The sequence below is a fragment of the Periplaneta americana genome, chromosome 14, assembly GCF_040183065.1.
Source record: "Periplaneta americana isolate PAMFEO1 chromosome 14, P.americana_PAMFEO1_priV1, whole genome shotgun sequence".
In the NCBI taxonomy this organism is placed as follows: domain Eukaryota; kingdom Metazoa; phylum Arthropoda; class Insecta; order Blattodea; family Blattidae; genus Periplaneta; species Periplaneta americana.
The window spans coordinates 19,893,208-19,913,779 of NC_091130.1; the positions used below are offsets into that span (position 1 = coordinate 19,893,208).

Here is a 20,572-nt window from a genome sequence, read left to right on the forward strand (position 1 = left end):
TTTTTTTTATTTATTTATTTTATTTTACTCTCTTAAATCTAATATTCATTGCCCATTGAAGATATTTTCGAAATAACTCTTTCGTAGTATTTATAATTTAAAATTATTTGCAGCTTTCTTAATTTAACACGAAGTCAATTACTGGAGATATATAATGTCAAATAAGAAGCCATAAGATGACACAACTGAACTATAAAAATTGTTTAGAGGTACTTTATATTAACACTGGCAAGGGAAGGGTTTCGGCTCGAACAGGAATTTCGTATCCAAAATTTGTATACAGGCCCATCTTTACATCTCTGTAAAGCTCCCAAAAGCATTCGTTTGTGTAATGTGTGGTTTGTCTGTTAGAGCACTGTACAAGATGAGGGGTGGGGAGAGCACTGCACAAGTTAAGGGGATGGGACACCTTACCCGTAAGCCTAGCCTAGCCTAGAAGCTAGTGCGAGTGGTAAAATGTCTAAAGCCCATTTAGGAACATTTTTCTCCAACGTTCTGTCTGAAAATATTGCAGCTAATCAAAAGTATATACTGTTGTGTGAGTCATTGAATGCGCACAAGGACGCAACCTTAACAAATGAATCATTCCAAGGCTAGGACATGGAATGTATGATCATTCCACCTAAAAAAAAAAATAAATATATCCAGCCTCTAAATATCTATTTCCTTAGACAGTACAAAATATATGCTCGGAGGATAACAGATTACATAAGGACTCTTGCTGAGAATCCAGAACTTAACTTGGGAAATCGAGTGTTTATAATGAAAATGCACTCTGTTATTCATAACCAGTTGTCTGCTCCAGTATACCGCCCTATGCTTCAGTATTCCTGGCAGTCAGCTGGTTACATGAATCGTGAACAAGTCTCGGATTCCTAGAGCGGTCTTGAATTACAGACGAACAGGGAAAAGATCACTGGGTCACCCTGTGAAGAGATGGCGGAAAAACTTTTGTAGACTGGAACAGTCCTTCTAGGCCTATCACCTGTTAGGAAGATGATGACGATGACTGTGAACATGGTGGTCATCTGATGGGACACAATTTCAAATTGTGACTATTTTCATAAGCACTTCAAAGATTCTTTTTAAAATGGGTAACCATTTCTGCTGGATCTTGCACAAAGCAACTTAACTCACGTGATTTGGTTAGGTAAGTTTTACTACACTATCTCCGAGATTGTATTGCCGATTTATTGCTAGCAAACGACATTTTTCAGGAGAAATTCCAGTAAATTGTTCCGTTTTTCTCTCTATATGTCAATGCTGTACTATCTACCCCATTAGTCATTCTTCTCTAGCCCATAAAACTTTGTTTCATAACCTCAGAATTTGAAAACAAGTACAATGGTCCCGTGTCATAGATTTACAGAATATACAGGATGATTCACGAGGAAAGGTAAAAAATTTAGGATACGATATCTTAGGTCATTTTGAGTGAAAAAGTTCATATGAACATAGGTCCGTTTTCGAACGATGGCAGAGCTAGATGCATTTTCTTTGATAAAACGTCTCGCCCCAATGTGAATCAGACGTTACCATATGCTGCTGACGTGATACAAGGTCACCGATGAATGATGTAACATTGGAATCTGCATTGTGAGCGATGTAGATAAGAGAAGAGAAACAAACCGGGTGGTGGGGCATTACAAATGTCACAACAAATACGCTATCACTTATCAGTTCACAGCAGTTCAGTCAGCTACCTACAGGACAGTAGTTATACAGGTAAAGTTATCGGAAGTGTTAAGTTGTGTTTTTCAAGATGCCTTATCAATTTTCGACTGTAGAATACGCCGATATTGTGTATGTTTATGGTTTGTGCAATGGAAGTTCCTTGCGTGCCTCGCTGAATATGAAGGACGCTTTCCGAACAGAAGGGTACCATATCGAAGAGTATTTAATGTCTATGGGGTTGGATGAAAGACTTGGTATAGCAAGGAAGGGGGAAACGAGAGAGGCGCTAATTAACCGTATTTTGGATGCGGCATGAGAACAGCCATGTGCAACTCTCCCGAGCGATGAGCGCGATTCACGCCCGAGCACAACAGTGCATTGAAGCAGGAGGAGGTACCTTTGAAAATGTCCGAAAACATCGACCCCGACTTCTAGAATATTAGGTATGTATGCATACGGGAATATAAACTTTAAATATGTCTGTTATCTGTCTCTAAATACGAGTTAGTACAATGGAATCTCTGAAGTTTTTGTGAACTCAAAGAGCCATATCTCCGTAACTATTCGAAAACGGACCTATATTCATATGAACTTTTTCACTCAGAATGACTTCAGAATTCACATCCTAAATTTTTTACCTTTCCTCGTGAATCACCCTGTATAAAACGAACCTTGACCAAGGAAAATAAAAGGTTAATTAACTCTTTGCACCCTCTATAGTCCTCTGCTTTACGAACAAATGTCTCTTCAGAATGACAAGCTGTAAGACCGCAAAAGCCTTCACATTTCACAGTGTTTAAAGGATATCAAGAGAAGGTAACTGTTAATAATTTCGATTTAGAGCAGAGGCGATTTCTCAGGGCATGCTATGCTTGCTGCGCAAGCCCAATATTTTCGTAGAATGTGTATTTCTCAAAGTGGGATTATGTACACAATTTATTTTGATTTTTGGAACATTGTATAGGCGTAATACCATCCGCAGGTTGCACACCACAAGTATCGCAATGCTTGCTCGTTTCTCGGAGCTACAGGAAAGACGTAGAAATAGCGAGAATATGATGCGCGCGCAAGTGCCTTCCTCCTTAATCCGTCCTAGGCGGCGCACATGCTTCTGTTATGTGTTGTTTGAAGCTCTGGTCCGAGAGCTACACCAACGACTATTTAACGTTACACAGACCAGTATTGACAGTGGGAATGTGCTGTGATTTGCGAGTGCAATGTAATTGTATGAGCGGAATGCATATGTTAGCTGCTGCATGTATTATTAATTCTTAAACATTAATTTGAAGTATTGCAATGAGTTCGGAATTGCGTGTCATTGAAACATTATTAAACCCATTTTCCCGAAGGACTATTCAAGAGAAGACCGACAATATAGAGAATATGTGCGCTCGTTCAGTGTAGCTCAATACAACAATATGCATTGGTTGGCAGGGTCGAAAAAACTAAATAAACTGTTTTGTTGGCCATGTTTGTTATATTATATCGAACTTCTACATCTGATAAGCGAATATGATCCATGACTCATAATGATTTCATAATTATAAAATAAATTATTTATGTGGATCTGATTATTTTTATTAATATGAATAAAAGAGCAAGCCTAACTTTCGTGACTAGCATTCGCCCCTGATTTAGAGCCATCAAATCACCTTCCACTTAACATTATATAACTACAGTAAGAATTGTTACTTTGTCATTAAGACAAAAGAGTAAAATGCTGCAAGTTACAATTTTGGTATCTGTCACATCAACATTAGTTATTTTTAAAATATCCACAATGTTATGGGCGTATAATAGGGGACCTACCAGAACGCAGGTCGCTAGTTCAGTCAACATATAGCAGCAAAATATTTCACCACAAATTCTTGTTGGTTCGCGAGGAACATGGAATGTCCAACCAGATCTGTGGTATGCAACAAAACAATGCTAAAATGTCAACATTTATAAAAGCTGCAAAAATGTTTCAGCTCGCTGGCTGACTAACTACAACAACTGCCAAAAAAATAATACAAAAGCAATTAGAACTTTCATAGTAACATCTGTTATGCCTTTGTCATTTTTTTTTTTTAGTTAAAAACATTACTTTTTATCATTTCCGTTCATACAGGTATTGGACTTATTCTTCTAAGAACTTCCATGACTTCAAATTATGTAATTACAGCTTTCCAAAATGCATAACCAAAGGTAAAGGATCACTAATTATCATCAAACATTTGGGTTTCAAAATGAATTACAGTTAAATAAATTTGTACAGATGTATGTTCCTACAACTTCAGAAGTGGATAAAATTAAAGTACGGTTTAAATTAGTAGACAAAAATAAAAACCAATAAAATAATTAAAATTAAATAGCTTTTCAATAAAATGTCTTACATATACATTTTTCAAAAATTTTGTGAACAAGTAAACAATGTTTTAACTTTGAAAATTACAAAAAAATTAGAAATACAGTAGAACCTCTATTATCCGTGGTAATGAAGGGGATGGACTGAACGGTTAATCGAAAAAACCGGATAATCCGTACCATAAAAATTTTTCATAAACTATAGTCCTGACGCTGTTATTTCCGGCGTGACTCTGCCTCTTCGCTTACGTCTTAGAAAGTGAAGGCTCTATAAAGTCTAGGTAGGTAGTATCGTTCGCCATTTTTGTTCTTACGTTGCCAAGCTACCATACGAGGAATCTATTTGCCACACCGTAAAACATTATCATGTCGTAGCTCCTATGATAATAAATCAAACGCAATGTAATTCCGCAAATAATTGAGTGACAAATAACGTCTTCGTGTGCTTTCTACGAACGCCAACGAAAGAGCTAAAATGGCGGGCGATTATATTAAGTATTTATCGAGCCTTAAGAAATGAATCAGTGAATCACAAGACGCACACGTTTAAATGTAGCCGACCTGCAACGCGATTGGCTACCGGAAATTACAGCGACGGGACTATAAGTACATAATATTTTCGTAATTTCCTCCATGGTCTTTTCTTTTAATACGCTAGGTAGTAGATCAGAAGTTCAATAATTTAAGTCTGTTTTTTTTTTTTTTTTGCAATTCATGTTTTATTTTCGGGTAGGCCTAAGTCAGTTATTAAAACATTATTTATTGTATATACTTAAGTTTGGTTTTCAACAACGGGTTTTTAATGGCTAAGGAAACTCCTTATGACGACTGCCTGTGCAAAGATAGAAATGGTAGAGGTCTCATGTTGTAGATTTACAAATTTTATAGAGTTTATATTTTGTTTTTTATTAGTCTAAATCGCGTACAGTTGTAATTCCTATCTCGTACTGTGATGTGAGATGAACCACATTTTCTTTTTTCCTAAAACACTCAATTATTTGCACTTTTTGCCGTAGTACAATATGTTTTCTTTTGACACTTGTAGAAGATAGTTTTCATAGAAGTTAAACAGTACGGCCATAATGCGTAAGGGTAAAGATTTATAAAAAAGACTCTGTAGAAAAAAATTCGTACTAATATAATGTACAATACTTCATATTTTTTTCTACGAACTAGAAAGACAGTCGGATAATCCACCAATCGGTTAATAGGGTGACGGATAATCGGGGTTTTACTGTATATTCATTTGATATTGCATAACAGTGAGAAAGTCAATACATCAATTCAACTGAATTTGATTGTAGAAGTTAAAGCTGCAGAAATAATCAACTGACATTTTTATGAAGATTAATACAAACCGAAGCAAATTTACAAGATTTTGTGTTAAAAAAGCCTTCACAGATTTTCATACTTCTATGCTATCTCCTTAAAATGATTGGTAATCTTTGTCACATTTGAAGACATAGAATTTTTTAGAAACAATACTTCCGAAACACCTTTCATAATGGGTGAGTCCTGATGAATCGTCTAAAAAATACGTAAAAACCCGAACAAGAATTTTAATATAAGAAATCATCACTTTATAGTCTCCTAGATTATGTGCCATACAGCTGCTCACCCAACTTTCATACGGGCCACAAAACTAGGCAGAAGAGAACTCATGTTTAGGTATGCATACTTTTTCTTTTTCCCCTTTTCTTTCAAAATTGAATTCTTTATAGAAAAGTATTTGATTTGAAGTTAGAAATTTCATATGCTAAAACTGCATTTTAGGTCCTCCTTGTTTTGAAACACACTACTGATTATTCTAACAAACTATATTCAATAAATGTATACACATCCCAAACATTTTTTTTAACTGCTCCCTTGTCTGAAAAACTCGTGCACTTACATGACATTATAGAAAGACGTATGGAATAATAAAGTCACATTCATATACAACATAAAATGCTAACATACTTATGCAGTTAAAATTACACATAGAAAATTAAATGTATTGGCAGTGAATGTATATTCATTTGACAACCTGTTTTTTTTTTCTGCTTACGATTAATTGTTCAACTTTCATACTTTCCCAGAATTATATTTCAAACTTTATTTACAAAAATCAGAAGAGACAAATGGTCTTTGATTTAATTGGAAGCTGATTTATATCCAACACTGATTAACAGAGTATGTGAGAAATTGAGAACAACATTTCTTCCTGCTTAACACTCCCAGACTCTGAAAGCGTAAAAAGTTCCTTAAAAAAAAAAAACAATATATATTACCATATATGACTTTCTTGTGTTAAAATTGTGTAATCAAAATGTATAAAAAACCAATTTCAGATTTGTTATAACAGCTATTACAGACATTTTCCATCAAATGCTTCCATTCACATCACCTGTATTATTATTGTTCTATTAAATATATATTATGACTAGGGCTAGGATTTTGATGAAATTGCATCTTTTTTCTAATAAGCTAGAAACATAGCTGCTTTAGTATTTATATGTTATGTGATAAACTGAATGTTTTAAGACACATTTGTTAGGGCATTTTTTTTGCCTGTTTCAACTCATAAGAGCATCTTTTGTTTTATTCGGTCTTTTTTTTAGGCATTTTCATTTAATTCTGGCCATAAATCCCCATTATTAATGTAAAATAATATTTATTTCCTTTGATATTTTCTTTACATATTTTGTCCATTAATACCCATTATTTTGTATGATATTTTAATCGTTTTTCTACACAAATATTGCCATTTTAACGTAGTATACCCCATGTAATGGATCAGTCCAACCACCCCTTCAATATAGACTCCTCTATACCTGCTAATTCCGGATAAGAGTGGCCTTGTGGTAGACTACATGGAAACTAAAAGTAAAGTAAATCCATGGCGCTACAGCCCATGAAGGACCAAGACAGACCAGCCGACTGCTGACCTCACGTCCACATACCGACGCAGAGGTGAATGATCATACATGGAAACTACATCAGGTAAATTAATTAAAGTGTACTACTTAGAAAAATTTATGTAAAATTTAATTTAATTATAGTCTAAATATTAAGTAGTACAAAACATCTTTTCCTACTAAGCCAATTATGTAAATCAAATTTTAGGGCATTTTTTTTTTTTATATTTTTAGGTTATAAATGAATTGCTTTTAGGACATTTTTTCATGATTTATAGGTAATCAAAATCCTAGCCCTAATTATGACACAAAATTACTCATTTACTTTCCAATTTTTAAATAAACAATTTTATACATACGTAAAATAGCTCGAAATAAACTCTTCGTAGTTCAAAGCCCAGTTACCCAGCCAGAATTGAAATGTATTAAATAACCGAGTTACATTTAATAGGAAGAGCAGTGGTTTTGCTTTCTTTTATTCCTAGTGACGACAAGTTTTCACAGTGTCTCTAAGATTGGTTCCACATTTTTCTTCAAGAGTACAAAAAAGAAAAGGGGCCAGATGGGTTTCTTACTCATTATGGTAGTCACAAAATGCTAAGTCCATTTGAATGACTTGTTGATACAACTAGTATAGTAACTGCTTTCAATAGCAGAAGTGTCTATCTTGAAGATCAGTAGTAATATGTTTCCTGACCAGGCGGCCCAGGTTCGATTAATGAAGAGATTTATCTTCATACCACTAAACTGCATGTGTGTCCTTAGTCTTGTCTTTGTCCTGTGTTTTCTTAGCAGTGGTCCTGTGATGTGCTAACTTCACATCTTGAAGAGACCAGATTGTGTCTATAAATATTAGGTTACAATAATTGTTTCGGAACTAGATCAATTATGCCATTTCTTTCGCTATAACGAACTAGCAATGCATGGTATCTCTCAAATCGAACAATATGAGATTTTCGTGATTGTGTGCAATATGTGAAGCAGAGATTGACTGCATTTGAAAATTATTTTTGCTGTGAGTATACCATATTTTCTCGAATAATTAGGCACATTTTTTTTCGGAGAAAAAGACTCAAAATCAAAGTTTTAGCTTATTTGCAGATAAGTTAACAATACTACAAATCTGTCACGTTTTAATTCATAATAGTAGTGGTAGTGGTGGCTGCAATAATAGTAATAGTAGTAGTAGTACCATAGTAGTAGTAATGGTATTGGTAGTAGTAGTAGTAGTGGTGGTGGTGGTGGTGGTGGTGGAGGTGGTGGTGGTAGTGGTAGTGGTAGTGGTAGTGGTAGTGGTAGTAGTAGTAGTAGTAGTAGTAGCAGTGGTAGTGTAGCTAGCAGCATATGCAGATGATGTTAATTTTTTTTTATTTTATTTATTTTATTGGGTTATTTTACGACGCTGTATCAACATCTAGGTTATTTAGCGTCTGAATGAAATGAAGGCGATAATGCCGGTGAAATGAGTCCAGGCTCCAGCACGGAAAGTTACCCTGCATTTGCTCGTATTGGGTTGAGGGAAAACCCCGGAAAAAACCTCAACCAGGTAACTTGCCCCGACCGGGATTCGAACCCGGGCCACCTGGTTTCACGGCCAGACGCGCTGACCGTTACCCCACAGGTGTGGACAGATGATGTTTATATCATGGCATGGACACAACGAGAATTAAAGAATACTTGTGAATGCTAAGAACAAACAGTCAAAGAGACATACTCTCTGTATCTTCAGGATGAAAGTTTAATAATTGGTCAACAAAAAATAGATGTAATACAGAACAATAATAATAAATGTAATCTTAAAAACGAATTTTGTGCTGTATAATTTAACAATTAACTTTTATGATTTATCATTCTATACAATTTCAAAATAAAATCACAATTCATAGTAACAAATAACTTGGAAGATTAAACCACGTAGTAACTCCATCTTAATGACGAAAATGAAGTGAGAAATCCATGCTGGCCAGATAACAGACCTTTCACAGTAATTTTTTTTTAAGTTCATTATTGAAATATTTCTGTAGTCTACTATTTCGCAATATTTCATTAACAGAAATTACACATTAAAAATAATTTTAAGAGGATGGACCTAAAATGCAACCCGTTGGTTTACGACCAATCTAATTATATAGAAGGCAGCTTAGGATCGTGTTAGATTGTGAGTTGGCAGTGAGAAGTACAGAGTGTGCAATGGAAGACACTTGGGGGAGGAATTTTGGATCAGGGCTGTGCCAAAGGAATCAACGATACAACAAAAATGCAAACACTGTTGGGGTCCTACTTACAATAACTTCTTTCTTATCTGTACGTTAAGTTACGTTACCTTACCTTACCTACAAAGCTTTTCATAATGTGTTGTTTTAACATTAATATCCAAGTACCATTACATTAGTAATATCAATAAATTGTTGGCAGTATTGCTAATTGGCATGACAGATTTTAAGTACCGGTACGTTTTCTTTATTAATTCGCAAATTTAAAATTTCTTCATTGTCACCTATACATCATGGCTAGTCTTCAAATACAAACTAGAAAAACGTTTCCAGATGGTCTTGAAAGTTTAAAAATAATAAAACAGGCTCTATAATTGCCTTTTTATGTGCAACTCAAGTTATGTTGCATTTGGTAGGATCCAATTTAAGGTTTATTTACATATTGTATCAGTACAGTAATCAGTATTAAATACGCATTCTTGTAACATGTCCAAATGTACATTCTGTATACATTACAGTAAATAGCAAAGATTAAAATATTTATTTTATAAAATGGATGTACAATATGACCAGTATACATAATTAAAGTACAGCTCTTGCACCGAAGTGTGTGCTTTACATAATACATTCTACCAAATCCAAGATAATTCAAGTTAATATATTTGAAAGCATGTAATTTTGAAACACACTGTATAAAACGACTTCATTTGTAGTTTTATAGTGTAGTGTTAGTATATCAGCAGTTTACTCGAAAGTAATCTCTGAAATCAAGACTTGCTTTGAAAGTCAATAAGCCATTGTTCCGAAAGCATAAACATTATTTTAAAAATTATTTGGAGATGAAAGCTATCTCCATCTTAACTATACACGTTAAAATTTATTTTACACTGAATATGTATTTCTTTAAAGGTTTTGAAAAGCAAGTACCTTTATTTTCTAACCTCACATAGCAGTGTAACAGAAATATAATGCTCATATTAGCAATACTGACAAGTGAATATATCTAAAAGACAAACGTTTATCCATTACCTGCAGATTCTCTCTATATAGTTACATCATAACACTTTATGACAATAAGTAAAATTTTAAAACTTTGAACCTTTGAAAGACACAAGTACTTTTAAAACAATAGTTTCGTATCAGATTTTAAAACTTGGTATATGCCCATCATTTCGTCACGTTTTTCTTACACTTGAACACCATTTTGAAGCTGCTTGCTTTGAGGTATTTTCGTATTAAAAAAATTATTTCGTACATTTTTTGCACCTAATCTTTACTGATACAAATTCAACTGCCATCTGGTGTTATGTGCCATTTCTCAGCTGTCAAAAGAATAAATCTATGTCAAAACAAAAGAGTTATAAAACAAGTGTTCGATCATTTTTTAACTACCGTGCCAGTGGCAATCTATAGAAATAAATAAAAGTGTGACGTCGTCGTCATGAATAGGACAAGACTGATATTAAGATCTCGCAAGCAGGGAATACCGACGGAATGAATGCGAATCAAACACTGCGATAAGGAAGAGCGGGCGAGAGGAAAGGTCATGAGATAACTTGAATGATATTCAAGAGTACAGTCGGAAGAGAAATGACATCGATAGAATCAGTCTTGCGTTGTGATAGTTACATTACGACTTCAGTTTGTTCCATTGCATGTGAATGCGTGTCTTGTATCGCACGGTATTATTTCATTCGTAAACATACGTTGCGCGTTTAATTGGCTTCGAATTTTTTTCTGTGCTCGAGGTTGCGGGTTCGATCCCGGCCCAGGTCGATGGCATTTAAGTGTGCTTAAATGCGACAAGCTCATGTCAGTAGATTTACTGGCATGTAAAAGAACTCCTACGGGACAAAATTCCGGCACACCGGCGACGCTGATATAACCTCTGCAGTTGCGAGCGTCGTTAAATAAACCATATATTTATATCTCTTGCTACGTTCTTTATTTCCACAGCGATGTCCTCATTTGTTCATCTTCTTGGAACAGACAGTACTTCCATCGGCTCACGCCTCTCCCCCCTCGGCGTGCCTACATACATACGTCAAAACAGACACAACACCACTTTTTGGTTTTCAGTAATCGTTTCTTGCGCGAGCTATAGCTATATCAATGCCCACAATTAAGCTAGACATGCATGTATGATGCATTAACACTATTGGCTATACAGAGTGTCCTAGAAGGAATGTAAAATATTTCAAGATGTAGTTTGGGTTAAATTGACGGAACAAATTTTGGATCATCTTGCTGTTCCATATACTATACTAGATGTGCTATATCATATCCTTGCATACGACACTGCAATGTAGCTTGTATATATTGCAACTTACCCTACTGGTGTTGTACTGTATTACTGTTACCTTGTACAGTTATATTTTTCCATAGTTTTAAATACTACTGTACTCTTGCACTCTAATACAAATTGTAGTGATGAAATTTGTAAGCATTCTGTATGTTTACTGTACTGGTATTTTATTTCTTCTGTGCTTATCCAAATGGTAAGAAAAAAAAAAGACGCACATGCAAGAACCATATCCTCATCATGGAGGTTTCCTAGACTCTAATGTGAAGATTAGCGGTAAACATATGCATAAACATGAACATAAATATTTATACTCTTTTGCAGCTCTGTGGTACAGTTCATGGAATCCATAAGAAGGGTAAGATCAGTAATTTGCCTTGTGTAATTATTTTATTAAAACGGCATCAGAGTCACCAGCGTAGTTCAGTCAGCTAAGACGATTGTCTGCTGATCCGGAATTGCGCTCAGGTGCGGGTTCGATTCCTGCATGGACTGATTATCTGGTGGTTTTTTTCCGAGGTTTTCCCGAACCGTAAGGCGAATGTTAGGTAATCTATGCCGAATCCACGGCCTCATTTCGCTATCACCATTCCTTACTTACTTTACTTACTGGCTTTTAAGGAACCCGGAGGTTCATATCCCACCTCCCTCAAATCCATTTTAATATTATCTTCCCATCTACGTCTCGGCCTCCCTAAACGTCTTTTTCCCTCCAGCCTCCCAACTAACATACTATATGCAATCACCATTCCTAGTGACGCTAAATAACCTAGTAATTGATAAGCATCATTAAATAACCAAGTAAAAAAAAAAAAACAAATATAAAAAATAAAAGAACAGCATAAAGATGCAGATTTTCAATAATTTATCATATCACATTCTTCAAAAATGTAGAAATACGGGTATAGTGTATAGGGTTGCCAACCTTCCCATATTTCCCGGGATCTCCCATATTTTCCCCTAATTTTTAACAGTTTCCCGGCTCCAGTATTATTCTTCTCTTCAAGCATTTTTCTCCCTCATTTTTGCACAATGTACAAAAGTGTATTCTAAGCATTTCATTTTGCGTGTATGACGGATGATTGATTATATGATGAATTTTGTTGTTCAAGAAATGCACTAAAATGTGCAGTTTTTGCAGACAGTAATGCTTGCCAGAAATGGGGTTTAGTGCTCACCCGCCTAAAATTAAACTGTGTTAATGTTACAAATTTGGAAAAACCGACTACACATTCCAAGTAGTAACGCATATTCAAAGAGGATGTTTCATATCATGAACAATAATTGGACAGATGTTCGAAACTTGAGCACGACACATCTAATCAAATCAGAGCTGAAAACTGCAGTCGACTTCAATTATTACGTGAGACAAAATCTGTCTCAAAATACTCTTAATTTAAGCCTAGCTGCCGAAGTGTAGAATAAAGTTGTTTTTCAGTAACTGAACCGAATAATTTGTCTATTTTCTATGTGAAATTCTGTCGATTCCTTAATCTTCCGTATTTTCTTTAAAAAAAGTTGGCGACCCTAGCTTGAGTGTGGATTTGATCCCCGCATGGGCTAAGGTTTTCCCGAATCGTAAGACGAATGTCAGGTAATCTATGCCGAATTCTCGCAAAATACCATCTCGTTATCATCACTCCCATTGACGCTAAATAACCTAGTAGTTGATACGGCATCATTAAATAAAGAAATAAAAAAATTTATAAAAAATAAAATAACAGCATCAGGATACAGTATTTTCAATAATGTATCATATCACATTCTTCAAAAACGTAGAAATACGTGTACAGTATATAATGCCTCTCTCCATTTAAAAGCTGGCCTATCAATGTTTCCCCAGCTACTAGATTTCGGACATAGGTACTATACCTGTCAGGCTAAACTGCTGTAGATTAATTCAAACTACATTATCTTAAAAGGGCACACAGTTAGTCTAACGGTTAGAGCTTCGGCTTTCTACATTGGTGACGTGGGTTTGAATCCTGGCAGGTCCAAATGAAATTTGTGGTGGACAAAGATTGTGTTTGGTGGTAGGTACTCCCATTTCCTCTACCAGAATTCCACCATTGCTCCTTAAATCATTCATCATGTTACGAGTCACTGTGGCTGTTCCTCGACTTTGGAATTCCCTACCGAGTAATGTCAGGGACTGTCAGACATCAAACCAATTTAAGAATAGACTAACGAGATATTTTTCTAACAATTCTTGTTAACAATAATAGCTGTTTCAGGTTTCTCAATGTTTAATGGTTATATATATCACAGATAAATATCTAAATTATCTCATTAATATTGTTATTATTATTATTATTATTATTATTATTATTATTATAACTATTTCTTACCAATGTTTATTATTGTCACACTAACATTAGTTATCCAGTTTTCATTATTTACTTTCATATTGTTTTATGATCTAGATATTAATATAATAACTATGTAAGCAAATGTATTTAATTAGAATTAGAGTCTGGCTGGGCGGAAGAGAAGGCCTACTGGCCTTAGCTCTGCCAGATTAAATAAATAAATTGTTAAATTGTTAGTTTACATCCTATGGTGCACAATGGATAATGCGGCTGAAAGAACTACAAGTTTCGGTGCATCATCCACTTGATATGGATGCTTGGGTAAATGACGCAAGTCAAATGCCTGCCATTATTAAAACAGCAATATCTTTACATTCCTCCTGGGACTCACAGTATATTAATTATAATGTAACTGCCATGTTCTCTTACTAGAAACGTACAACAAAAAAATTACGCACATCACAAGTTTTCGTTTCTTACTCCTCTATGCCCTACCACTATCCAAAATGAAAATGATAACAGATCCTTTAGAGCATAATGCAACCTCTGCTATAAAGTAAGGACTTTACATGACTGAAATAAGTACACATTATGATATTAATTAATTAATCTGAAGCAAAAATGCTTAATACAAAAGCTAAGTTACAATTTTATTACTACAATCATCCCACAAGTCAAGCAGCAACAATGATGTAAACATTTAGGAACGAAAAATATACTTATTGTCACCTTCAATTGTTCTGAAAAATGTAAGCACAGCCCTAGTAAATATACAGTATTGTGTTCTTTCGGCTTTTGCGTTTCTAGAAAGTTTCAAATTTTTCCATTTTTGTCACAGTTAAAAACAAATCGTGATCAAATTTATATTCCCCTTATTACGTACTTAATTACCTATAAAAGTAAACGTTAATTTGCTGGGGCACCACTGAAATTCATGTAGCAATGCTAGATAAGCCATTGGAGACATTTTGTAAACATGACATTGAAATGCAATTGTTCGAAATGTTTGTAACCTGAGTGACCCAAGCAATAAATGTCCTCTGGAAGATCATGTTTTAGTTCCAAGTGGAACTTGTTTTTGGCAAACGCTTTCTTGGTGTTCATTTTGTTATTCTATATAGCTGGGTTTCACTGAAGATGATCCTAATCCAAAATTAGACTTTTTTCCCCTCAGATTTTTCAATATCCGAATTAAATTCTTAATTATACCTAGTAAAATACGGAAAGTATAAAACTTTAAGTTCATTAATTAAACATTTTTCGACTGATGCATCTTCCTAACTGCCTTTCAAATGCCCAAGCTCGGCTTATACAGAGTGGTCCAGGATCTCCACAAAAAATTCTGAGGGATAACAGGTCTTGCAGAGAAAAAAATTATTTGCTGAATAACCCGTATCTTTTGACACTTTGTTCAGGAATTATGTACCCTTGTTTGAAGCATATAAGAGAGCAGTGGATATAGAGTGGTCAGTGTGATCACCTAATTAAATTTAAAATTTGATTGTTCATTGCATTGCACAAAAGTAAATCTCCAGTCATCTTGTCTCGATTTACTAATTGTTGATTTATGAAAGAAATACATTTGGCATCAGTGCTATTTAGTAACCACGGCCAATTTGATGCTCTTCAAGAGTGGAAAAACAAATGCATCGAGTGGGTGCTGATAAAAAAAAAACAAATGAATGCTTATCCGTTTTGCTGTTTTTTTTTTTTTTTTGTAGAAGTAAAACGGACGAATTTCATCTGTATAGACTACAGGAAAAAAGTAAACGAAATGAACCGAACTAAAAACGTGAGGAGCCAAATTTTTCTGATAATAATGGAGACTTCTTACTAAACATCGTAGAGGGCTTCATGAATGTAACAGAATTTAAGACATATGGTGTTTCAGCAAAAAAAAAAAAAAACTTTTTTTCAGTCCCAGTAGGAAATCACGAATCGTTCACCGTATGATGTCAGATATCACTTATGGATATTTACCGAATATTTCTCATTGTTTGAAAATTTCTTCATCAGTAAAATCTGTTAGATCATCTTAGAACAATAAAATTACCCACTTTAAGTATGTATTTCCTATATAAATTACTGCAGCTTCATTATAAACAACATACATTTGATCAATAACTGATCAGTCACTAATCAGCAAAAATCTGTTGATCAAATCTGATGGAAGAATGATTTCCGATCAAATGCTAATTGTTTTTTCTGCAACGAAAATAGAACTGATGGACAGTCAAACCCTTCTTGATCGTTGATCATATCTGATCGGTTTTTCTGCAACTGGGCTAGTACACGACATTTAGTATGGACACAATGCCTGGGTCAGACAATTTCAACAACATATAGGGCAGCGGTAATGTTCAAACTCAAAACATTAAACTCCCTCGAAACAGAATCTATTCTGAGGATCTGTTTGAATATGGGCATTCATAAACTAACCTCGTCTTTGGTTCATTCTGTCAAGACTTTCAGGACTTAAATATTTCCCTGATGTACGTATTTTATCATTCTTTGCAATTGGGTATACTGCTGCATAAATTTGATAATATATTAGTCTATATCTGCCCTGTAATTAAGGTAAACATTCCTTCCTGAATGCATTGCTTGGAAAGTGGGCCACATTATCTTAACCTATAAATAAAACACTAATATTAAGTACTAAACTATTACAATCGCATAGAGAACAGAATGTACTAGCACCATTGGAATGAATTATCTATCTTATGGACACAATTATAATGGGGAGCACGTTCACACATCAACAGAAGCACAAGGCACAAACAACTGTTCTCAAAGTCTTAAAAATGCCAACAGATGTTTCATGATGTACGTATTTAAACTAGTTTAAAGGGATCTGATTGCTGAAATAGTGATTTTCACATTTAATTGTGGGTATGTAAGTTAGGTATTTATATATAATGTTACCAAAATTTGGACAAATATTTGTAAAGCTGTAGTTCGAATTATGTCTAGATTTTTTTTGTTTCAGAATAAAAATAAAACAATTAATAAACTTAAAAACCTGCGTATACAAAACAGTTGAGTTAGGTACAAATATCTTTTAAAATATTGAACCAAGAGAACTAGATCTTCAACAGTGACGTTATGAATTACATGTTTCTGAAACCACGCAATGATATTTATATATAACATTTATATGCATATATTTTTAGTTCTCAAAATTGACGGTTTTCGATATTAATAAATTATCGATTTTACTTCAATAATGTACCATTTTATTCATAATGATTTGATTTGCGGAAAATTTCAATAAAACAGTGAAGTTTTGATTATTGTCTCTTTGACTATCATTTCCATGAAACGGTTGCTATTTAACACCAATAAATTCGATTACTTTTTAAATTCTACTAATCCTCGTTTTTGCCGAATCATGTAGCAGTCTGTTATTCTAAGTATAGTTTTCAATCATGTTTATTGCTTGCAGTCACTGTAATGTATATTTTCTGTTTTGTTATAAGCTCTGTACTTGATCATGGAATTCTGTAGGTTCACTGTTCTTATGACATTTAAGATCATGTCAACTGTTAATAATAATGTCAAAATCAATAAACAAAACACAGTATTCCATCGAAATATATGAAGTTCAGTGTTGATTGAATTTTAAAGTATTAACTTTCTTTTTTCTTTAATGTTTCAAACAGGTATCACATTATATTGTACATGTTTATTGTATTCAGGACCCTTGTGGTCACTCAAATTCTTTGAGCTGATGTCTTTAATGAATATAATAAAAAAAAGCCGCCCTAAATAAGGGTTCGAATAGATCGGCCTACTAATCAATTCATAAAGAATAATCATGGAAACCAATTGTGTGACAATTTGAAAGGAAAAAGAAAACATTAAGATAAATGATATGAAAACATAGGAAATCATTTACAATAAAATTTTGTTGGGTACAAATGATTACTAAAATAATAAATAAAATGATAAAATAAAGTTTCCCTGTTAAAGTTCTATAAAATATGTAATGTGTTTAATAGTTTTTATTAAACTTAATATCTGATGGCCTCAAGAGGAAATCTGGTAACATTAAGGAATTATATTTCTTGTAATATATAATTCTATCCAAAGTTATAAACTAAAAGGAAAGTGATTAGGTTTCATTTTTGGAATTAATTGTTGCTATAACGTGAACTGAATGATTAGGTTATTGTTGTTTAAATAACTTTCGCAGTTTTGTAGAAAGAATTAACAGCGATAATCAAAGCTCCACTTTAGTTTGTGAGAAAAATGTCAAAACTTGAAAAATGTAGCTTTTAGAAAACAACTTTTTAAGAAATGACTTGCGTTACAGTATCTTTCTCAAATGTCAAATTTTTTAAAGTAAAAAACAATCTTATTAAATGACGGAAGATACACAATCTATACATACCAATCAATTTAGAATCAAAAACTGTGACAGGAAATAAATTTAAAGTAGGTTTCTTTATAGTTATTAACATCCTGGTCTCCTTAATGGAAATTCTGCAAGATGATTACAATAATCTAATAGAATTCTTTTATCTAAGTACTGTTTATAACACATCATTCTCAAAAGATGGCAGGACATTATGACCTGTTACGTATAAATACAATTAGTATACAAGATTGAAACGATCTCATTGACGTCATTGTCTTGTAAATCAGTGCATGTTTAAAGATAACATTTGAGTGAACTAATCATATTCTGTATCAAAATATTCTACTGAAAATACAGAAATCACAAAATAAAAATATCAATACTGTGGTGATATTACGATAACCACATACAATCTGATCACAAAGAAGTACTCACATGCGTCATTAAAATTAATAAGCACCAAGCTTTTATAAATTGTTCCCTGTGGAACTAGCACATTAGGATAAATATAAAAACATTGCAATTCCAGGTATTCCACCATTTGGGATGGTTGATTTACCATATTATTGTAAATAATAATAATAATAATAATAATAATAATAATAATAATAATAATAAACTTGGAAAATATTATCAAGTTTGTGAAATTTAATTCATTTTAATATAACATGTCTCAAAATAAAAGTTCCTAAGATGTATACATTAAATTACTTCTATCTGCTACTACGTATATTCTTTAAAAAGTTTGTGACAAAAATGAGGAACCAGCATTAAAACATGCCAATTAGACTTTTATGTTACAATATTCACTTTTCAATTTATTTATTTCTTCATTGTTCTATATACCGATACACTTTTAACACTTAAATAATCACTGATTAACTTTGTAACTTCTTTACTGTGTTAACATTAGGAAATTGCCTGACTGACTAGTTTCCAAGTGATATTCTTCATTGTCCAAAGTCTAGTGAAGGTCCTGCGCTATCTTCTGGTTTTCTGTTGTGGTGGGGTGCATTCATGATTGTGTTGAAAAGAGTGTGTTTTTGTATGTTTGTAAATTTCATATTGTTCTATTGTGTCAAGTTTGTTTTTTTTTTTTTTTTTTTTGGCTGTATGTGTAGTATTTTCATGTCAATGTCTATGTTGCTGTAGTTGTGATTGGTGTTTGTGATGTGTTCTGCGTAGATTGAACTTTTGTGTAGTTTGGTTATGGCTGTGATCTGTTGGAAGATCACACACGTTACAAGGAACACATGGAAGATCATTTCAAACATGTTACAAGGAACACATCACAGCCATAACCAAACTACACAACAATTCAACCTACGCAGAACACATCACGAACTGCAATCACAACTACAGCAACATAGACACTGACATGAAAATACTACACAGCCAACCAAAAAACCAGAAACTTGACACTCTAGAACAATGGTTCCCAAACTTTTCGAAGGTGCGACCTATTTTTAGGCGAGGCTTTTATTGTGATACCCCATACTATTGCGTACCATACCGTACTGGTACTTAATCCCAATTTGAAAAATGCAAATCCCTGTAAAATCGAAAAACAACAATAATTTTATTCAGAACTAGTGGATATTGCCCAGAGAACAAACAAAATAGAAATATTGTGTTGCAACAATGACACATAACATTAAGCAAACATAATTTCTAATATTTCAAATTACAGCTGTGATGCTGCAGTAATAGTTCAATAAAAATCGAAAACGATCCTTAACCTCACTGTTTCCAACGAACTTATAAAGGAACTCGATTTCTAATCGATATTACTTGACAAAAAGAAATTTGATTAATTGCACTTTAGTAAGGGACTTGTAGAAAATTTAGCTATGTATTATATGACAAATACTGGGTTTATTTTTGCTGAAGTGCATAATTCTAAACAACAGTTTTCTGAGTATGGTACTCAAAAAACAATTACAGTAGTCACATATGAATACTGAATAAGTTTTTAGACAGTTGCGTCCAAACTGTCTGAAATTCAAAAAGATTATAAAGAAAAAACTAACTGAAATATAACCCACTGATGGAATGTTGAAATTACACTTTTTGCAGAGCGTAGGCCAGTTTTGTAAATCATCTTGCGATTCCTCTAAGCTCTTTACACGACCCCCCCCCCCCCAAAAGGGGTCGCGAACAGTTTGGGAACCCTGCTCTAGAACAATATGAAATTTACAAACATACAAAAACACACCTCCAGCACATCCTGAACATTAGACTCAATTTCAAAACACACACCCTTTTCGATACAATCATGAACACACCCCACCACAACAGGAAACCAGCTTATAGATAATTATACAGTATGGACTCTTTGCGTCGGTACCTTTGATGTAGCAGGACTGATTTCAATGACCTTCAAACCAGTTTGAGCGTGAGATTCTGCTTTCTCCCAGGAGTTGGCAATGACATCACACCAGCTAGCAGTCGACAGACCAGAAATATAACAT

General features: G+C 33.8%; 1 protein-coding gene across 6 annotated transcripts in view; it reads right to left on the reverse strand.

The window, feature by feature from the left end:
* LOC138713191 (inositol polyphosphate-4-phosphatase type I A) overlaps window positions 1-20,572 on the reverse strand; it is a 112,662-nt gene continuing 92,090 nt past the window's right edge. For all 6 annotated transcript variants that reach the window (XM_069845088.1, XM_069845084.1, XM_069845083.1 and 3 more), the window contains one exon: window positions 1-20,572. This exon is cut by the window's right edge and continues 14,429 nt beyond it. The gene's annotated coding sequence lies outside the window, so the exon portion shown is untranslated.